Genomic DNA, 20200 nt, shown 5'->3' on the forward strand with positions numbered 1-20200 from the left:
AGGGTGTTATTTCAGTGATTGTGGAGTTAAAATTGTTCTTCATGTAATAGAACTGAAAATTTCTCGCACAGATCACGAAACAAGTTGTCAGGATGGGTGCATTCAAGCGGGTGCACCCTGCTGCCTGGTCTCCTGCTTGTCGGCAGGTGGGTACAGGCCCTGTGACTCCCCAAGGAGCATCCTTGCCATTCCTGTGGAGTCACCAAGACCAGAAGGTGTCTGTAGAGGGCGGTCCTGAGTCTAACCGGCCCCCTGTGCACTGGGGGCTGTGGTGATGTCTGCCTCAGGTGACAGCTAGGGGGGAGGTCGGAAACATAACTTACAGCACCTTTGACTCCTGGAACTCTGGTCCTGAAAGTCTGTCCTTTTATTTGGCCTGGAGACCTTGGACGAGGTGTCAGCCTTGTGTCATCTGAGTTTTCTAAATGCCTGTGGCCTCCAATTCCTTGGATTGCTGTAAGAACTAAAGGTGCAGATATGAGGAGGGAGCTGAGACCATCAGTGACCCTGCTCAGTGACCTGGGGATCTCGGCGTGTGCTCTACCCTCTGCGTATGTTTGCTGTTGCTATTTTTCTTTTTTTTTTCTTTTCTTCTCCCTGCCTCTTTTTAAACAGTCCCTCCTTAAGGACTATCCACTTAGCTTTGTATCCAAAGACGAAATTTGTAGGTGAAAGGAGTTAGGAGTTAGCTGCTGTTGTTATTTTTCAAGAGACTGAGCTTAATTTAGTGGACACTCGGCCTCAGGATTCTGTTCATCAGGCATCTGCCGCTTGGGGAACGGAAGAGTTGGGCCCATTGCTGGAGATCAGTTCTGCTTACTGGCCACCCTGTAGGCTGCAGAGGACTGGACAGCGGTTCATCCTGTTGTCCTAGGATCGCTGTGGGTCAGCACTAACACCACCACCACTGCTGCCCCCACGGGTTTCCACAACTGCCTCTTACGGAAGCACGATGCTCTGTCATGCTCTCTTGGAGGAACTGCTGGGTTTGAACCACTGACAGCACTTAGCCCCTGTGCCACCAGAGTTCCTATGGGGAACAGGGCACATAGTGTGTAACAGTGGACACGCTCCTGGGCAAGGCCTGCTCTGCTCTGTCTGGGCAGGCATGGTCCGTGTCCTCTCACAGACACTGAAGGTGTCTGTCACCTCCTGCTCCTCAAAGGAAGGGTTGGTAGGTACATAAGAGCTGGTTCTGTTTTATGCTGCATTTCAACTTTTATGATTTTCATAATATTTGTGAGAAGGGAGAGAGTAGTTTATAAAACAGAGCCCAGCGTTAGTGGAGCTGTTTTTGTGAGGTGTGTGCGCATGTGCACGCATGTGCTTCTGCCTCAGGGAATCTAGAAAAGGTGCACGGCAGCAGGGTGTTTGTGTTGCAGATGCTGGTGACTCTATTTCTCCTTTACTGCATGTGCCCCCAAAGGTTGAACCTTTCTGCAGTGGATACATGACGAAGTTGAAAGCCTAACTGTACACGCACTGCTTTCCCTTGTATTGAGTATTTATACCATCAGAATTCCATTTCTTGAAGAAGTGTAACATTAAATAATACATGTGTTAATCTGAGAAAACCCAAAATTTCTCTACTGGGGAAACTGACTGGTGTCACAGACTATTGGAAAATCAGACTGTGTATTGAGATTTGTATAATGGAATGCCTGGATGGGTATTTAGGGCTATTTTCATAATTCTATTAGAGGTTTATGAGAGAAAGTCATGTTTGGTTAATGTTGTAGAATATTGAAACGGCATTATTAAACTTTCAATGTCACACATGAAGGTTGTTTGTAGTAATGTAAAGATGGTTTTCCTCCAAAGTGGGAAGGAGAGGGTGAAGGTGGTGGTGGATATGTGCTGTCGAGTTCATGAAGACTCACAAAGACCCTATGAACAGTGGGTCTGAGCCCTGCTCTATCCTGAGCCAACCTCATCATCTCTGATACACCTGACCCCACTGCCACAGTCACTGTGTCAGTCCATCTCATCCAGGGTCTTCCTCTTCTGTGCTGACACTCCACCCTTCTGAGCATGATGTCCTTCTCTAAGGACTGGTCCCTTCTGGCAGCATCCCCAAAGTATGTGAGATAGAGCTTCACAGTTCTTGCCTCTAAGGAGCAAATGCATTTCACCCGATCCAGAACAGACCTGCCTATTCTCTTGGCAGGCCATGGTATGGTCAGTACTCTTTTCCAGGACCACAACTCAAAGACATCAGTTCTTCTGACATCCTTATTCATTGTCCAGATCTCAGATGCATAGCAAGAAATTGAGAAAACCATGGCCTAGATCAGGCACACCTTAGTCTCTAGTTTTATATCATTGCTCTTTAGCACTCTAGAGAGGTCCTTGACAGCAGATTGTCCCAATGCAACTTGTCTTGATTTTCTGACCACCAGTGCCAGTGGTGTTGATTGTGGATCTGAGCAAGAGGAAATTGTTAACAACCTTAATCCTTTCTCTGTCTATCATGATACTGCCAGTTGGCCCAGTGGTGAGAATCTTTGTTTTCTTGATGTTGAGCTTCAATCCATATTGAAGGCTGTAGTCCTTGACCTTCTGCAGCAAGTGCCTCTGGTTCTCAATTTCAGCAAGCAGGGTTGTGTCATCGGCATAATGCAGGTTGTTGATGAGCCTTCCTGCAATCCTGATACCACTTTCTTCCTCATGAAGTCCAGCCTCCCAGATGACCTGTCCCACATACTGATTGAAAGGGTATAGAGCAGCTAAACCCCCGATGCACTAGTTTCTTAAGCGTATAGATAATAATAAGCAAAGACTACCGTGTGGGCCATCTTGTGATGCACTGGTGTGAGCCTGATGGGTATGTCTCTGGGGAGCTGGGGTGCTCCCTTCTGCCTGGGGTCATGGTGACGATGAAGTGAGCACAGTGGTAACTCTCTCACGGAGCTCTTGTAAATGTGCTCATACACTCGGCTGCTAACTGAAGAGCCAGCAGTTCCAAGCCACCCTGCAGGAGGAAGAGGTGGTTATTAGGTGCTGTGCAGGCAGGTCGCCTGGTGGCCGCCCTGTGTGCCGCACGAAGCCTGCCCAGCGCCCCCCTCCTCGGCAGTGTGAAGGTGCCTGTGCCGCAGCCCATCACTCCAGCTGCTGTCCAAGTTGCGCTCCAGGAGCCTCCTTGTCTTTTGTTGAAGAGATTTTCATTCATTTATTGTTGCACGTTTCCCTCCCTCCCCCTCTCTTCCTCCTCGCCCACGTCATCTTTTTCTTTGACGCTTTATTTTCCCTGTGTGCTGTCCTTTCCACTGTCTGGTCCCTCCTGGTTACACGTTGAAGGAGTCGAAGTGAAGTTCACTTCAGATACATGGGCGTGTAACCAAGCTGCCTTCTGAGGGGTGTTCTGCTGTACATTTCCAAGACAGATTTCTGGTTTGTATTTTTCTAGCAGTTTGGTATTTCACTACCACTGTAATTCAGATGCTTCCCTTTATGTCACATGCATATATTGTGTTGTTGTCTACCTTAGAGTCAGAACCGACCTATAGCTGACCTGGTAGATTTTCAGAGGCAGTTAATGGTACAGGAGGAGATTGCCCATCCTTCTCGTGCGGAGCAGCTGGTGGCCTCGAATGGGAGCCTTTGCGATGGCAGCACACCTTTTGCTGCCACTAGGCCACCAGAGCTCCCTACATGCAAATGAGGCGGTTGAATGTCCCGTGGCTTGGATCAGGCACACCTTAGTCCTTAGAATAACATAACGACGTCCTTTAGCGCACATTTACCCACTGCAGTGTGTCTCGATTTCTTGACTGCTTCTTCCGTGACCACTGATTGTAGATGCAAGTAAAATGAAATTCCCTGACAACATTACTTAGTCCATTCTCCCATCATCCTGTCGACCATTGGTCCTGTTGTGAGGATCTTTGTTTTCTTTGTGTTCAGTAAGTCCTTCATTCAGATCAGTACTTTCTGCAAGCAGGATTGTGTTATCTGCATGTTACAGACCGTGGAATCTTAATATGTTCTTCAGGGAGTCCACCTTCTCTGATTATTTAAAACCCAGCATATAAAAGAAGTACTGTGAAAGGATGCGATCCGGACAGACACTGTCCTGATTTTAAGCCACACAGGATTGCTGCCTTGTTTGTGTCTTGTTCTGTGTACAGGTTGTACATGAGCATGATTACGTGATAGGGAATTGTTGTTCTTTGCAGTGTTATCCAGAATACATTATGACCTGTGCATTGTAAAAAGTGACAGCTTTGGAACCCCCATAGGGCAGCTCTGCTGTCTTGTAGCATTGTTGGAAATTGCCATCAGTTCAGTGGTGGTGAAATATTATTGAACTTGGTCTCATTTGCCTCGTGACCTGGGGGACTAGGCTGAGTAAAGACATAGAACATTTGCGCTTTAACCAGGATTGCTAATTGGACTGAAAAATACTTGAAATTACCAGTGGTGCAACCAGGGCTGGCTCCTCTGTGGGTCACTGATTTCTGTGCGTGTGCACGATTCTGTGAATCTCCTCGTGCACAGAGATAAAAGCTGGCTCCCTGGGCCCCATCTGTGGACCCCCCCCACGCCTCATACTCGCCCCACCACCATTCTGATTTGTACCTTTAGATTGATGATGTCTGTATTTAAATCTCATGTGAAAGGCTTTGCACCAGTGTGTTCCGCTCATCATTACGCAGGTACATCTGTGGTGGTGCGTGGTGCGGCTGGTCAGCATCCGCTCATCTTGGGGTAGCTTTCCAGTGAGTGAGTTTTCTTTCATTTGTCCTCATTTATTCTCCTGTGTGTAGATTCATTGTGTGGCTCTTGTGAATCAGGTTGCTGGGCACGTTCCTCTACATCTCCATTTGATTGTCACACCTGGGAGTGGAATTCCTGGGTGGGAGACTGGAGGTTTACGTTTTGTAGGTAATTTCCCTAAAGTGGGTTTGGTTTTTTTAAAATTTTTTTTTACCCTATGGTGGTTTTTGTTTTAATTTCTAAAAGGTAACAGTTGATAAAAGAAAAGTTGATACTTTTTTGTTTCTGTTTCTCTTGGGTTTTAACATAGTGTATTTGTGTAACTATTTTAGTTGGCCCTGAAAAATTTGTTTACTCAACAACCTTCTCATGCTCACCCTGCCAACCCCACTCCCCCTCCCCTACACCCTTTCCATCAACCACCTGTCTGTTCTCAGATACTAGACTCTTCCGTCTTTGGGAGACTTTCGTGTAAGTGAGATCATATATTACAGATAATCCCCGATTTTTTACTGTGTTCTAGTTATGATGAACTGTATTTGTTGTTAATGTGTCACTGAGCCAGTTACAACCCATAGCGACCCTGTGAACAAGGGCTCTGGATCCTGCTATCCTGAGCCAGCCTACCTTCTCTGACACACTGGCCCGTGTTACCACAGTCACTGTCTCTACCCATCTCATCCAGAGTCTTCCTCTCCTGTGCTGACCATTCACCCTTCTAAGCACGAGGTTCTTCTCCAAAGACTGGCCCCTGCTGGCCACATGCCTAACGTATGTGAAGTAGAGCTTAAAAATCTTTGTCTCCAAGGAGCAACCTGGTGTCACCCTTTCTAGAACAGACCAGATTGTTCTGTTGTCAGGCCATGGAATGTTCAGTACTCTCTTCCAGGATCACAACTGAAAGGCGTCCATTCTTCTGTCATCCTTAGGCCTTGTCCAGCTCTCGGATGCAGTGCAAACAATTGAGAAGAACATGGCCTGAATCAGTTGTACCTTAGACTCTAGACTTACTTTGTTGCTCCTTCGCATTCTGGAGAGGTTCTTGACAGAAGATTTTTCCAGTGCAACTTGCCTTTTGATTTCCTGACTGCTGGTGTTAATGAGTGCTGATTGTAGATCTGAGTGAGAGAAAGTCATTAACAACCTCAATCCTTTCTCCGTCTATCATGGTGGTCTAGTGGTAAGGATCTTTGTTTTCTTAATGTTGCGATTCAATCCATGTTGAAGGCTGCAGTCTTTGCCCTTCTTTTTTTTTTTTTTTTTCCTTTTCTTGGTAGTTTTATTTTTAGTAAGCATTACATATCACAGACTTCTATAGTAGTGCTAGGTGACTGTGTTGTTTTTTCACTAACAGGAAGAATGCTTCTTTAGTCAATGTTCTCCAAACTCTTTGATACATAGTAGCGATTCACCCCAGAGATCCTCCTATCTCTTTCCATCAAACACCACTGGTATGGAAAATGAGCAACCCTTTTCTCCTTGCCACCGCTGGCGAACTTTTGGATGTTGGTGGTGGCTACTCCCGGAATGAACAAACACACCGCCATGACGGCGAGTCCAGGGAGAATCTCGTACCACATCGTGACAGAACCTTCTCCCAAGTCCACCGAAAGGTGACCCTGTCGCAGCTCCCTTCCCACGAAGCCTGGCCCTAGCACGGCTACGTCACGTAGGAGTCTTTGCCCTTCTGCAGCAAATGTTTCAAGTCCTCCTAAGTTTCAGCAAGCAAAGTTGTGTCATCTGCATAAAGTAGGTTGTTGGTAAGTCTTCCTCCTATCCTGATGCTGCATTCTTCTTCATGAAGTTCTGCCTCCTTAACGATCTAGATGTCCAGCATGTAGGTTGAAAAGACCTGGAGAAAGAACACATTCCTTTTTCGATTTTTGAACCAAAAGTTATTGTTAGTAATAAGTTCCACTTGTAATGTTAATAGGAGTAATTTGCTGAGTTTATCTTTTTCAGATCAATGTTTCCAATATCCAAAGACAAAGTTTGGACTTAGAAACACTGATGAGAAGCGCCAATAATATTGAATACTTAAAACACAAATGAAGTATTTGATTTAAGGCTGAAGTGATTTACAACTGAGTAGCCAGAGATAAGCACCCCATGGTGAAAAGCAATCCACTGACTGAATGTACCAGTCTGTCCATTTTCCCATGGGAGGATATTGAAATAATTTCCAGGTTTTGATGATTATGAGTTGAGCAACTCTAAATATTTGTGTTAAGTTTTCATGTGAGAGTACATTTTTTGTTTCTCTAGGGTAAATGCCAGGGAATGGGGATTGAATTCTATGAGAATGTTAAAGTACTGAGTTATTTCTCGGAGTCTATTCCATTTGCATCCCACCACCAGTGGAGAGAGTTCCTGTTGTTTTGTATTCTTAAAGCACTTGATGTGTCAGTAATTTACTTTGATAGGAATAAATGTGTCCATAGGGCTAAAGAGCAACAGTGTCAGTTTAAAGACCAAGGTATGATTCCTGATCCAAGCCATGATCTGTTTGATTACTTGCTGTGCATCTGAAAGTTGGGCAGTGAGTAAGGATGATGAACTGATGCTTTTGAGTTGTGATGGTGGCCTAGTGGCAAGAAGCTGCACTGCAATATCAGAGGTACAGGGTTCGAGTCCACTAGATGTTCTGCTAGAGAAGGAGGGGCAGTCTCTTCCTGTACCAGTCAAATCCGATTTGACAGTACATATACAAAAAAATAAATAAAAATTAAAAAGAAAAAAGAACTGTCGTCTTCCAGTGGTCTGTTGGCTGCCTTTTGAGTTTTGAGAGTTTGTTATATGCTTTTCACCCAATCTTTTGTTGGCTGGATGATTTGCAAACATTTTAACCTAGTCCATAGGTTGCTATCTTATTCTTTTGTTAGTCTGAAGGAAGAAAAATTTATGAAGTTCAACTTTTTAAAAATTTTATTAAAAAAATGAACCTTTTTTTCAATGTCATTTAAAACCTGTTAGCTCCAGATCTTAAGTTTTTTCTCTAGTTTTCGTAGTTTCACATTTTACGTTTAGATAGAAAATTTGGTTTGAATTAATTGTATCATGTTTAGGCTTATTATTACTGTCAGACACCACCAGGTTGACTACAACCCTTAAGGGCCCTGTGGACGCCCTGCTTTCTCCTGCTCCCTCCTCACAGGCTCCAGGCACACTCAAGCCCTTTTCATTCCCTCACCTGGAGAGTGTTCCTCAGTTTGCTGACCTCCACTCTTCCTGGCCTGAGGTCTTTTTCCAGGAACTGTTCCCTCCTGACAACATGCCCAAAGTATGAGAGATAAAGATTAACCACCCTTGCCTCTCTGGAGCTCCCTGCGTGTACTTCCTCCCAGACAGACTTGTTCTTTTTTTAAAAAAAAAAAAATTAGTTCTTGTGTTTGATTAACTCATAATTACTTGTCCTCTGGTTTTGTTGAAGCAGTAGGTCAGACAGTGCTTGTCACAGTAATGTCTGTCAAAGTGGCTGGCCCTTAACACTCCAGTACCACAGTCCTCTGAAGGGCGCAACTGACCAAGGTGACTGCATTTGCCATTCTTATCCACCTCCTCGTATTTCAGAACAGCCAGCTGAACCTCCTTTCTCGTGTGCTTACTCTTCTTGGGAGTGGAGCAAGACTTCTTCCTTTTCTAAGCACCACCATGAAGTCTCAGTACAAGATGAAGAGTGGACTCTCTTTGGATGTTGTGGTCAGACAAGGTTTGCCTGTCTTCCAGTTGCTTTCCAGCCAAGATCAGTGTTTGCTGATTGGAACCAGTATCCTGAATCTTGGCCTTTATGTTTTTTATTATATCTGAGGGCTCAGCCTCGAGGGTGATGCTCTTCCCCGGGAGGGTTTGTACAAAAATCTCAATCTTGGCAGGGGTTCCACCGCAGATGGAGGATTGGAAAGGAAGACCCTCGACGACAAATTTGATAGTCCATGGGATAGTTAATTGTCCTTCAGCATCACCGTGATTCGGAAGCATCAAATCTTTATCCTTTTTTTTAAAAAAAAACAACCAAAAACGCACAAAACCTTTGAGACATGATTGAAAAATCTTACAGGTCCACATGGAAAAATAAGACATGATTACGCTGATAGAGAACACAATCCGGCCAGAAAGCCAGTGTGATATGCGGAAGGGCTCCTTTCCCCTCACTTTCTCCTTCAACAGATCCAGGGCCTCACAATCCTTCAAAAGCATCAATTCTTACTGAGTCTTCTTTATTCCGAAGTGTTCAAACCCCATGGCTTTGGACGTAGCACATCTTCGTGTGTGAGCTGACATCCTTGCTCGTTAGTACTTGCAGGAGCTCTTTGACAGCAGATTTCCCCAGTGCAGCAGATCTGGCTTTCCTTAGTGCTGCTGCTGCCGGTTTTGATTGGAATTCAAGTGAAATTGTTGAAAACGTCAGTATTTTTTCCAAGTACCATGATGTTGCCTATAGGTCCAGTGGTGAGGATTTTTTTTTCAGTGTTGAGGTGTGATTTATATTGAAGGGTGTCGTTTTTGATATCCTGCCACAAGTGCTTCAAATCTTCGTCACTTTTTGCAAGCATACTTGTGTCATCTGTAAGATGAAGGTTGTTAACGAGTCTTCCCCCGATCCAGATGCCACATTTGTGTTCATATAATTCAGCTTCTCAAATGGTTTGCTCAGCATACAGATGGGATAGGTATGGAGAAAGAATCTAACTCTGATACACACCTTTCCTGGTTTTTTAAAAAACATTTTTTAATTTTAATTGAGATTTAAAAGAAAGTTTATAGAGAACTTGGATTTCCATTCATTCACTGTTGAACATTTTCCTACTTACCCACCCCCCTGTTCCACTTTTCTCTTTGGAAAAAAAAAATCTTTCATTGTTGCACACAGCTTCCCTGATTCTAAACAACACAGTATTACTTGTTCTGTTCCGATAACTGCTTCTTGGTCTATGTATTGAGTTCAAATGAGCACAATTAAGTGTTCCAAGATTCTCATTCTTCTCAGTGTTAACTATAATTACCATCCACGTGGTCAAATGCCTTTGCACAAATAAACAAACCTCATTTTTATATTCTCTGCTTTCAACCAAGAACCATCTCACATCAACAGGGGTGTCTTTCATGCCACAGCCTCTTCTGAATCCAGCTTGAATTGCTAGCAGTTCTCTGCCAATGTATTTTTCTAGCCATTTTTGAAAAATCTTACTTGCAGAAAGATTTTACTTGCTGGTGATAATAGTGATATGTTGTTGTTAAGTGCCGTTGAGGCGACTCATAGCGACCCAATGAAGGAAAGTTCTGGACACCTCCTGTATAACTTTCGTCCTCTCTCCAGGTTCATAGGGTTTCCGGAGGTAAGCTATTGTGGAAGTGGATGCCACTCCTGCTTTCAAGCTTGTTTTAACCGGGGAGCTTCATCAAACACTGCCCACCATGGGTAACAGTGTTCGGCTTCACAGCAACCACGAGTTCCCTCTGTACAGCAAGTGGACATACCAGAGTTACATGACCTAGAAGAATGTTTCACCAAAAACAATTGAAGGCAGGCCTGAGGGCTGTGGAGTAGAGTCACCCACCTTTGGCTTGGGAGCATGGCTTTCTGTCTGCTAGGCCAGCTACTCTCTCTTTCTATGCTGGTGGTGGTGGTGGTGTTGTTAAGTGTGGTCAAGTCGCAGGCGACTCATAGCGACCCTATGAACAAAAGTCCTGAACACCTGTATAACTTTTGTCCTTTCTCCAGGTTCATAGGGTTTCCAGAGGCAAGCTATCATGGAAGTGGATGCCACTCCCGCTTCCAAAATAGTGATATATTGTTTGAGAATTTCTACAGTCTGTTTAATCACCTTTTTTTTTCTTTAATTGGGAGCAAATAGGGATTTCTTCCTGTCCGTGGACCAGGCAAATGTCTTCTACATTTCCTGGCTCAACCTGGTGAGCGTGTCCAGGGCTGCATCTGTTTGTTGAAACATGCCAACTGGTATTCCATTAATTCTTGAGGCCCATTTTTTTTGCCAAAACCAAGTGTGGCTGGAGCTTGCCCTTATCGTTGGCTCGTGCTCGCATGCTGCTTCCTCGGATAGGTTCCTGTCAGCCACTTCTGTGTGGAACCGTGACGTTGTATATCCCCGCCGTCGTCTTCGGCTCCTTCTGGGGTTCTTCAGGATTTTTTGCACAGCTCCTCTGGATTTCCACCCAGAGGCTCTGACTAGTCCTTCTAGCTGGAGCAGTGCTGCGTGTGTTCCTCCCTTTTGGTGCTCTGAGAGCAGCTATTACACATTTCACTCTAGAAAGGGCCCTTTGAAATGTTTTTTATCTCTTCCCTTTGTTTTGGCTTCTTTACAGGCTAGTGCAGTATTTCTTGTGATGACCTTTTACTTCTTTTTCCCCCATTCATTCATTCATTCATTGTCACAGTTCTCTTCCCTCCCAACCCTCCCCACTGGTAAACTACCCTCTTGGAAAAGTAAAAAAAATTCTTTCATTGTTTTACAATCCCTCCCCCCAGGTCCACTCCACTGTGCAGTCTTCACTCTGGACTCCTGTCATGACAAAATACCTAATCACATATTCTTTTTAAATAGTTTTCTCCCTCATCTGTTTCAATGCAGTATACATTATTGAACCCATCTTTCTCAGTCTCCCCCAAGCCCCGAGGTCAGGCCTGTTTTACAACAGTGGCACCATGCAGTATTTGTCCTTTTGTGATTGAGATACTTCACTCAGCATAATGTTCTCCAGGGTCACCCATTTTGAATAATATTGCATGAGTTCCTTGTTTTTCAATGCAGTGTAGTATTCCATTATGTGAATATACCACAGTTTCTCTAGCCATTCGTTTGTTGATGGGCACTTGGGTTGTTTCCAACTCCTTGCTTTTGTGAACAAAGCTGCGATAAAAATGGGTGTGCATATATCTCCTTGGATGCCAGTTATGGTTTCTTTGGAGTATTCCCAGTAGGGGAATTGCTGGGTCAAATGGTATCTCTATTTGCAACTTTTTTTTATTTATTTGCAACTTTTTGAGAAAGCACCATACTGCCTTGCACAGGGGTTGCACCATTTTACGCTCCCACCAACAGTGAATAAGGGTTCCAGTTTCTCCACAACCTCGCCAGCATTTGTTGCTTGCTGTTCTGTTAAATTTTGCTATTCTGACTGGGGTGAGATGATATCTCAGAGTTGTTTTGATTTGCATCTCTCTTAGAGCTAGGGATTTTGAACATTTCTTCATGTGCTTGTTAGCCATCTGAATGTCTTCTTTGGTGAAGTGTCTGTTCATACCCTGTGCCCCTTTTTCTATTGGGTTATTTACCTTTATCTTCTTGTGGTGCACCTTTTACTTTCTTCATGTGTGATATCCTTGATGTTCCCCCCCGCCCCCGACTGATCTGATTAATGCTCAGTGCCTCAAATTGGTTCTTGAGATGGTTTATATATTCTGTTGCGATACACTTAAGGTCGTGTTTTGGTTCACGTGGACTTGTTTTTACTTTCTTTACCTTCAGTTTGAACTTGCACATGAACTTGCTGATTCGGACCTACTCCATGAACACTTCCCCACCGGTGTAGTCAGTCCGATTGCTCTGCAGTCCATCAGGAGAGGTCCATGTATGTGGTTTTTAAAAGGATAATTGTGGTGAATAAAATGAGCTTCATTTTTGTGATCTAGGTCGTATTTTCCAACTACCAGTCCTCCTCTTTGTTTACAACTTTTGCATTCTTGTCACCAATTATTATTAATGCATTTTGATTAAATATTCAGTCTATTTCAGATTGTAAAAGGTAGAGGGCGAAGTTTGTTGCTGCTGTTATATGCCATTGAGTCACTTGTGGCTCATAGTGACTATGTACAACAGCTCTGAACCCTGCTCTATCTTGAGCCAACCTCATTGTTTTTGACACACCTACCCCCATCTCCCCAGTCACCGGTCAATCCATCTCATGCAGAGTTGTCTTCTCCTGCGCTGTCCCTACACTTTCCTGAGCATTATGTCCCTCTAAAAGGACTAGATCCCACCTTGCAACATGACCAAAGTATGTCAGACGAAGCTTCAAAATTCTCGCCTCCAAGGAGCAACCTGATTTTACCCTCTCCAGAGTGAACCTGTTTGCTCTCCTAGCAGCCCACAGTACTCTTCTCCAGCACCACAGCTCAGAAGCATCAATTCTCCTACTATATTTCTTAGTCATTGATCAGTTCTCTGATGCATAGCACACAATTGTGAAGAACATGGCCTGGATCTTTGTCTTTTGTTTCCTGGCTGCTAGTACCAAGAGTGGTGATTGTAGAGCCAAGCAAGCGGAATCTAGTTTAGGTATGACTCTTCCTTTTTTTTGCCACTGTGAGCATCAGGTTTTTACTGTGAACTTCAGAACTCTTTTGTTGATAACCTTTTAAATTGGCTTTCCACCTTTGTAACAAAATCATTGAACTATATTAGTGTGGATCTAATTATTGATTCTGTTCTGTTTTGTTAGTCTTGGACTCATCCCTTTGGGGGTGTCAGACTGCCCCAATGGAAGTCTTTAAGATTGAGTCTGTGGGTGATGCAAAGGGACCCTGGTAGTATGTTGATTACGCACCTGTTGATCATTAACTAGGAGACTGATGTTGTTCTGTGCTGTGGAGTTGGAATCCCTCAAGGATTTTCAGAGGCTTTAAGTCACACAGGTGGAGATTGGCCATCTTTCTCAATCAACTGGTGGATTTGAACCTCATGTGTTAGGATTTGGCAATGCAGTGTTTTACCAATAGGCCACCCGCTGCTCTGTCAAGACAGCTCTGGCGACCTTGGCCGCTCCCGGTCCCTTTATAGCAGTGAGCTTGGAGTTGTTTGGCCCTTGGGTAAGTAGTGTAAGCAGGTAATGTGCTGGGCTGCTCAGGGAAGGGTTTGTGGTTCACATCCCCTCACGGGTATCGTGGGAGAAAGATCTGGCATCTATTTCCTGAAAAGCTGTCAGTGAAAACTTAGGCGGCATCTTTCTGCCCTCACCCAGGGTCCCTGTGGTCGGAAACAAGTCAGGTCAAACTGCCGAGTGATACCGTCAGTTTAGAAACATTTATTTTGCCTATTTTTGTTCCTTTGCTTTTCCAGATACATTTTAGAACCAGCGGATCTATCTGCGAGCAGTTGTGTGGAGTTTTTAATTAGACTTGCTTTAAATCTGTAGATCACTTTGGGGGAGAATTGATATTGTTAGGGTGCAGCCGCCATTCCATGTGCTTTTCTTTCACCATCAGTGTTTCCAACTGTGAGCATAGAGAATTCTGTACATGTTTTAATCAGATTTATATGTAGTTCATTGTTTTTGAGCTATTGCTATTTTAAAAAGCTCTTAATTGCCTAATTCTAGTATATAGAAAGGGAGCCTGGTGATGTGGTGAATGTTTATTAATATGTGTTGAGTTCATGAAAATACTTTTTCTTGATATAGTTATGTTAATATGGGGGGGCTCTGGTGGCCTAATGGCAAGAAGCTGTACTGCAAGCCCAGAGGTGCGCGGTTCGAATCCACCAGATGCTCTGCTGGAGAAGGAGGGGCAATCTCCTGCTGTACCGGTCAGATCCGATTTGACAGTACACACACAAACAAAATAATAAAATAAAAAAGAAAACGAAAATGTTAATATGTATGACCCATTGATTGGTTCTTGGATATTGAACAAGCCTTGCATTCATTTGGTCATGTTGAATTACTCTTAAATTGCCCAATTCAGTTTGCTGATATTTTGCTGAGGATTCTTACCTTTTTTCTCTCCACACGCCACTTCCCCCCAGCCTACACCAGTTTCTGCTATTACTTTCTCTTGCGCTTTAATGTAGCATAATTTCAAATTAGACCTGTGCTCTGAGATGAGAAGAAGATGGTTCTCAGCAGGGTCCTCCTAGGCTTTCCTCATGCAGGGGCCAAATGCTGACACCGAACATCTTCCAAGAAGAGCTTATCTCCAGCTTTAGGAAGAGGAGACTCCTACAGTACCAAGAGTCCGATTGTATGGGGCTGCCCTAATAAGCTGTATGGGGTATAATTGCCCCCTCGTGCAGTGAATATGGGCTGTAATGATGGAGTTTTCTGGCAAAGTTCAGTGCTGCTTAACTTGTGTATTGAGTAAAAAGAGCACGTGACAACACGTTGCCTCCTATTTTTCTTGCGCTGAAACTTGAATTCTTCCTGAGCTCAAGCCTCAGACAGGATGATGATTGATGAGATCTGACTAACCTGCTGATTCTGAATTTGGGGATGGCCAATGGACTGGCCTTTGCAGGTGACAGTCATTGGCGTCTGTTGTGGACTGTCAAGTCAGAACCATCTTGTAGCTGATCCTACAGTGGGTTTTCAGAGATTGTAAATTGCATGGGAGGAGATTATCCATTTTTCTCCCTGAAACAGCTGGGATACTTGAACTATGTACAAATAAACTGGCAGCGCAGCTCCCCGTCCACAGAGCTCCAGGGGCTCTGGCTAACACTAATCCCAGGTTTGGGGACCACCAGCAGACTGCACCTGCACTTCAGCCTCAGGCTCACATTTTCTAGAGCTTTCTGGCTCAGTCCCAGGATGCCACCTTGCTCCAGATGTCACTTGGAAAGCCCAGGTGGCCCTGGAAATCACTGGCCTACAGCCAGGGACAGGCACGCCCTGTGTTTGCACAGTCATTGACCCCGCCTCAAATGACCAGTGCTATGTAGCCAATGCCAAGGCTGTGGATGGCCCTGTGGCCTACCCTCCAGCACTGTCCCTCCCTCTCGCACCCCCCTGCCCTCTGCACTGTCCAGCCATATGACACCAGGCCTACAGACTGCTTGCCTGAGGGACAAGTGAGTACAGACCTCGGTCCTCCTTGTCTGTCTTCCTAAGGGATATTTGTTAGTGGTTTTCTTACACTGACCCTGTCGGGTTTTGTTGTAATTGTAATACTAGTTTCAGAAAATGAGTTTGAATTGTTCCCTTCCCTTCTATTATAGGAAGTCATGATTTTTCAAGGAGTTAATCTGTTTTATTTAAGTTGTTGAATTTTCGTACGTAAAATTATTTGCAGTATTTTTTTTAACCCTTTTAATGCCTGTGGGATGTTGTAGTGATGTGGCCTCAGCTCTCATGTTTTCTGTTGGAAATTTGTTTTTCTCTTTCTCTTCTGTTAGTTTTCCTTTAAGAAGCTCTGGTGGATCTCACCTCAGTAGCAGTGGCAAAGTTTAACAGGACAGCAAGTAATAAATGTTGGAGAGGATGCATTATTGGTGGAATTGTAAAATGGTACAACCACTCTGGAAGGCAGTTTGGAGCTTCCTCAAAAGCTGAACATAGAAATTCCATATAACATACCTATTTATTGCTCAGAATATACTTCAAGAAAAAGAGAACTGAGACTTAAATGGAGACTTGTACACCAGTTTTCATAGCAGCATTATTCACCATCACAAGAACATGGAAATAGCCCAGATGTCCAACCACAGGCAAATGGATTGAGAAGTTGTGGTACATTCACACAGTGGAATACTACGCAGCACACCAGGAGCAATGATTTTATAAATTACTACCTAACTTGGGAGGGACTGGAGAGCATAATGCTGAGTGAACTCAGCCCCATAAGGATAAATATCTTGTGTGAAAGACAATGTATTCGAACTTTGTAAATATAAAATCAGTATAAAAAAATTAAAAGAAGCTCTGGTGGCCTAGTGGATAAAATGTCGTGCTGCCAACCCAAAGACACATTGTTTGAATCCACCAGTTGGTCCTTGGGACAAAGATGGCAGTCTTCTGTGTGATTTACGACTTCTGAAAACCCACAGGTGGGTCAGCTATGAGTTGGTTCCACCTCCCATAACAACACCCAACAGCAACAGTCTTGCTCTTGACTTCTTCTTTTTTTTTTTTTTTTTGGCTGAGTACAGTGTACTTTATTGATGGTACATGACAGGATGGGCTTGCCAAGCCCCTCCCCTTTCTCAGGGGGATTTGATGGAAACTTGTGTCAAGGATGTGAGATTTTCAGTGTGTGGGAGGATCAAGTTGGGGCAAGGACTCCCCAGCAGCTGAGGGTCTCTCTCTCTTCTAGTGCTATTGCTGGGGCTGGTGGTCCAAGGGGATCTTACTCTTTGGAGGCCATGTGAACCATCAGGTCGACCACCCAGTTGCTGTAGCCAAATTCATTGTCATACCAGGAAATGAGTTTGACAGAGTGGTCGCTCAGGGCAATGCCAGCCCCAGCATCGAAGGTGGAAGAGTGGGTGTCACTATTAAAGTCACAGGAGACAACCTGGTCTTCAGTGTATCCCAGAATGCCCTTGAGGGGCCCTTCTGATGCCTGCTTTACTACTTTCTTGATGTCATCATATTTGGCAGCTTTCTCCAAATGGCAGGTCAGGTCCACAACTGACACATTGGGGGTGGGGACACGGAAAGCCATGCCGGTAAGTTTCCCATTCAGTTCAGGGATGACCTTGGCAGCGCCAGTAGATGCAGGGATGATGTTCTGGGCAGCTCCACGGCCATCACGCCACAACTTTCCAAAGGGGCCATCCACAGTCTTCTGGGTGGCAGTGATGGCATGGACTGTGGTCATGAGTCCTTCTACAATGCCGAAGTTGTCATGGATGACCTTGGCCAGGGGAGCCAAGCAGTTGGTGGTGCAGGAGGCATTGCTGACAATCTTGAGAGAGTTGTCATACTTTTCATGGTTCATGCCCATCACAAACATGGGGGCATCAGCAGAAGGAGCAGAGATTATTACCTGTTTGGCACCACCCTTCAAGTGAGTCCCAGCCTTCTCCAAGGTTGTGAAGACACCAGTGGACTCCACAACATACTCAGCACCAGCATCACCCCACTTGATATTGGCGGGATCTCGCTCCTGGAAGATAGTGATAACTTTCCCATTGATAACCAGCTTCCCATTCTCAGCCTTGACAGTGCCATTGAACTTGCCATGGGTGGAATCATATTGGAACATATAGACCATGTAGTTGAGGTCAATGAAGGGATCATTAATGGCCACAATATCCACTTTGTTAGAGTGAAAAGCAGCCCTGGTGACCAGGCGCCCAATAAGGCCAAATCCGTTTGCTCCAACCTTCACCATCGTGTCTCAGGGATGCGGCTGAGGCTGCACAAGAAGAGAGGGCAATCTGGATCGACGAGGAGCAGAGAGCCGCTCTTAACTTCTTAATCTTCTCAAAGAGTTTGTGGTTAGGTGCAGTCCAGTGGGCTCCAAGTCACGTCAGCCCGCGTGAAATGGAACAAGACCCCCTGAGCTCCTATCTGAGCCGTTCTCACCCTCTCTGTGCCATACTTGTCATTGGGGTCACCCTGTCTGTCTTCTTCAGGGTCTTCCTCTCTTTCACTGGCCTGCTTCCCAAGCACAATGTCCTCCCTTTTCTAGGGACCATCCCATCCCCAAATTAGGAGCTGGCTTTTGGTTTCAATGATTCTTTCCCTCCTTTTTTCTTGTTTATTTTCAGGATTGTAATTCCTCTTTTACTTTACCACATGCATTGGTTTTCTTTTGATTTTTTTCTCAAGTTGTTTAAGGTTGTGTAGTTAGTTAGTAGTGTTGTGCTGATCCCGGCTGATGGTGACCAGTGTGTGCAGTAGAACTGAGCACCGTGGTCCTCTGTCTCCCTGAGGGCAGCATGTTGATGCTGTCACCTTCCTGCTAAGCTATCTTTTATCTGCGTCTTACAGGTTTTGATATGCTGTACCTGCCATTTTCATTTAATCTAAAATATTATCCAATTTCTCTCTTCCTCTCAGACTCCTCATGTTGTTGTTGTTGTATGCTGTTGAGTCACCTTTGACCCACAGCGACCCTATGTGCAGCAGCTGTGAACCCTGCCCTGTCCTGAGCCAAGTCTCACTCCAACACACCAACCCCCATCACCCCAATAACTGTATGAATCCATCTCCTCTGGGGTCTCCCTCTCCTGCTCTGTCCCACCATCCTTCCGAGCATGATGTCCTTCTCTAAGGATCGTGTCTCCTGGCCACGTTTCCGAAGTACGTGAGATGGAGCTTCAAAATCCTAGCCTCCAAGGACTCATTGGTTATTTAGAAGTGTGTTGTTTAATTTTTTATTCCTCTGTTACTGAATCCTGGTCTTTTTCTTTAGTATTGAAGAACATGCTTTGCGTTAGAAGTTCTCGCCTGGCCTCTTTCTGTTACCTGTGGGCTGTTAAAGCATGGGCGTTCGCAGAGGGCCACGTAGAGCCAGCGAGCTGGGCGCTTTTATTCATTTCTGGTGATCTTGCCAGGCTTTGTCTGCTGGTCGTGGGATCGCATGGAGAGGCATTTTGAAGTCTCTGATAAAATGCTGGATTTATTGATCTAGTCTTTTACTTTCATTTTGTATATTTTTTATTATCTCTTGTGTAGTGCATATAGGATTGTGTAGTGCATATAGTGCATAATAGGATTGTTATGTCTTCTTGACCAGTATTTTTTTAAGAATGGTATTGAAATGTGTATGTAACAAAATAGTTGTCATTTTAGCACTTAGAACATAAATCTGCTGACATTAGTTGTAATCGTCACCACGACTTGTTTCCAGCTTTCGCATCTCCCTTTAACGGACTCTTGAGTTCTCTTCTCAGCCCCAAGTCTCCTCCCTCCTCCCTCCTGGCGACCACTGACTTCCCAAGCACAAGCCAGTGCTGACGCGGTCACCACACAGTTTCCACCACTGCCCCTCCTCACCAGGCATCCTATCTGCTCTTTCTCAGAGGGTGCCTTGTGGCTTTGAACTGCTGACATTTCAGCAGCTGAAGGCAGTGACCACTCTGACACCTGGTCTTCTTACTAAGATCTATGTACGTTGATGTGTTCTGAGTATTTCAGATTGTTGGAATTGAACAAGATTTGTGTTTTTCTGGCCAACCTTACTTAGTGTTTATGCTTTTAAGGTTAATCCATGTGCTAGGACTTTGTTTATTACTGAGCAGTACTCCATTGAATGTTTGTGCCACATTTGAAGATCCGTTTGTTGGTGAGTGGTGATTTTCCTGCTTTGTTGTGAATAGTGCTGCATGAACATTGCTGTACAAGTATCAGTGTTCTGCCTTCCATTCTTCTGAGTATATACCCAGGAGTGGAATTCCTTGATCCTGTGGTAACTCTTTTCAAGATTTGCCCATAGCATCCTTCAGTATTGCAACTCAAGGTTTGAATTTGTTTTTTAATTTTTTCAGCTTGAAATAGGCCAAGTGAGTTCTTTTTATTTATTTTCTGACTCTTTATTTTCTAATAGCTCTTTGCACATTTTGTTATAGTACTTTTGTCTTTTCCAGCTGCCTCTTGAAATACTCTGTTTTTCTCTTCAGCGTTTGTCCCTTTTGTTTTAGCTTCTCAGTGTTCTTGTGTGGTTTTCAGAAAACTCTTCTACATTTTGATCTTCTCTCGTCTTCTTAATGATCTTTTTGTTTTCTTCATGGGTGATACCCTTGATATCATGCCCAGACTCATCTGATCAATGTTCAATGCCTCAAACTCACTCTTTTTTTAGGTT

The 20200-nt window shown here is 44.4% G+C and overlaps 1 pseudogene; it reads right to left on the reverse strand.

The window, feature by feature from the left end:
* Window positions 1–8109: 8109 nt before the first annotated feature.
* LOC102874223 overlaps window positions 8110–20200 on the reverse strand; it is a 33194-nt pseudogene continuing 21103 nt past the window's right edge.

Source organism: Elephantulus edwardii, unplaced genomic scaffold (assembly GCF_000299155.1).
Source record: "Elephantulus edwardii isolate Elephantulus edwardi_28Jun2011 unplaced genomic scaffold, EleEdw1.0 scaffold00129, whole genome shotgun sequence".
Classification (NCBI taxonomy): domain Eukaryota; kingdom Metazoa; phylum Chordata; class Mammalia; order Macroscelidea; family Macroscelididae; genus Elephantulus; species Elephantulus edwardii.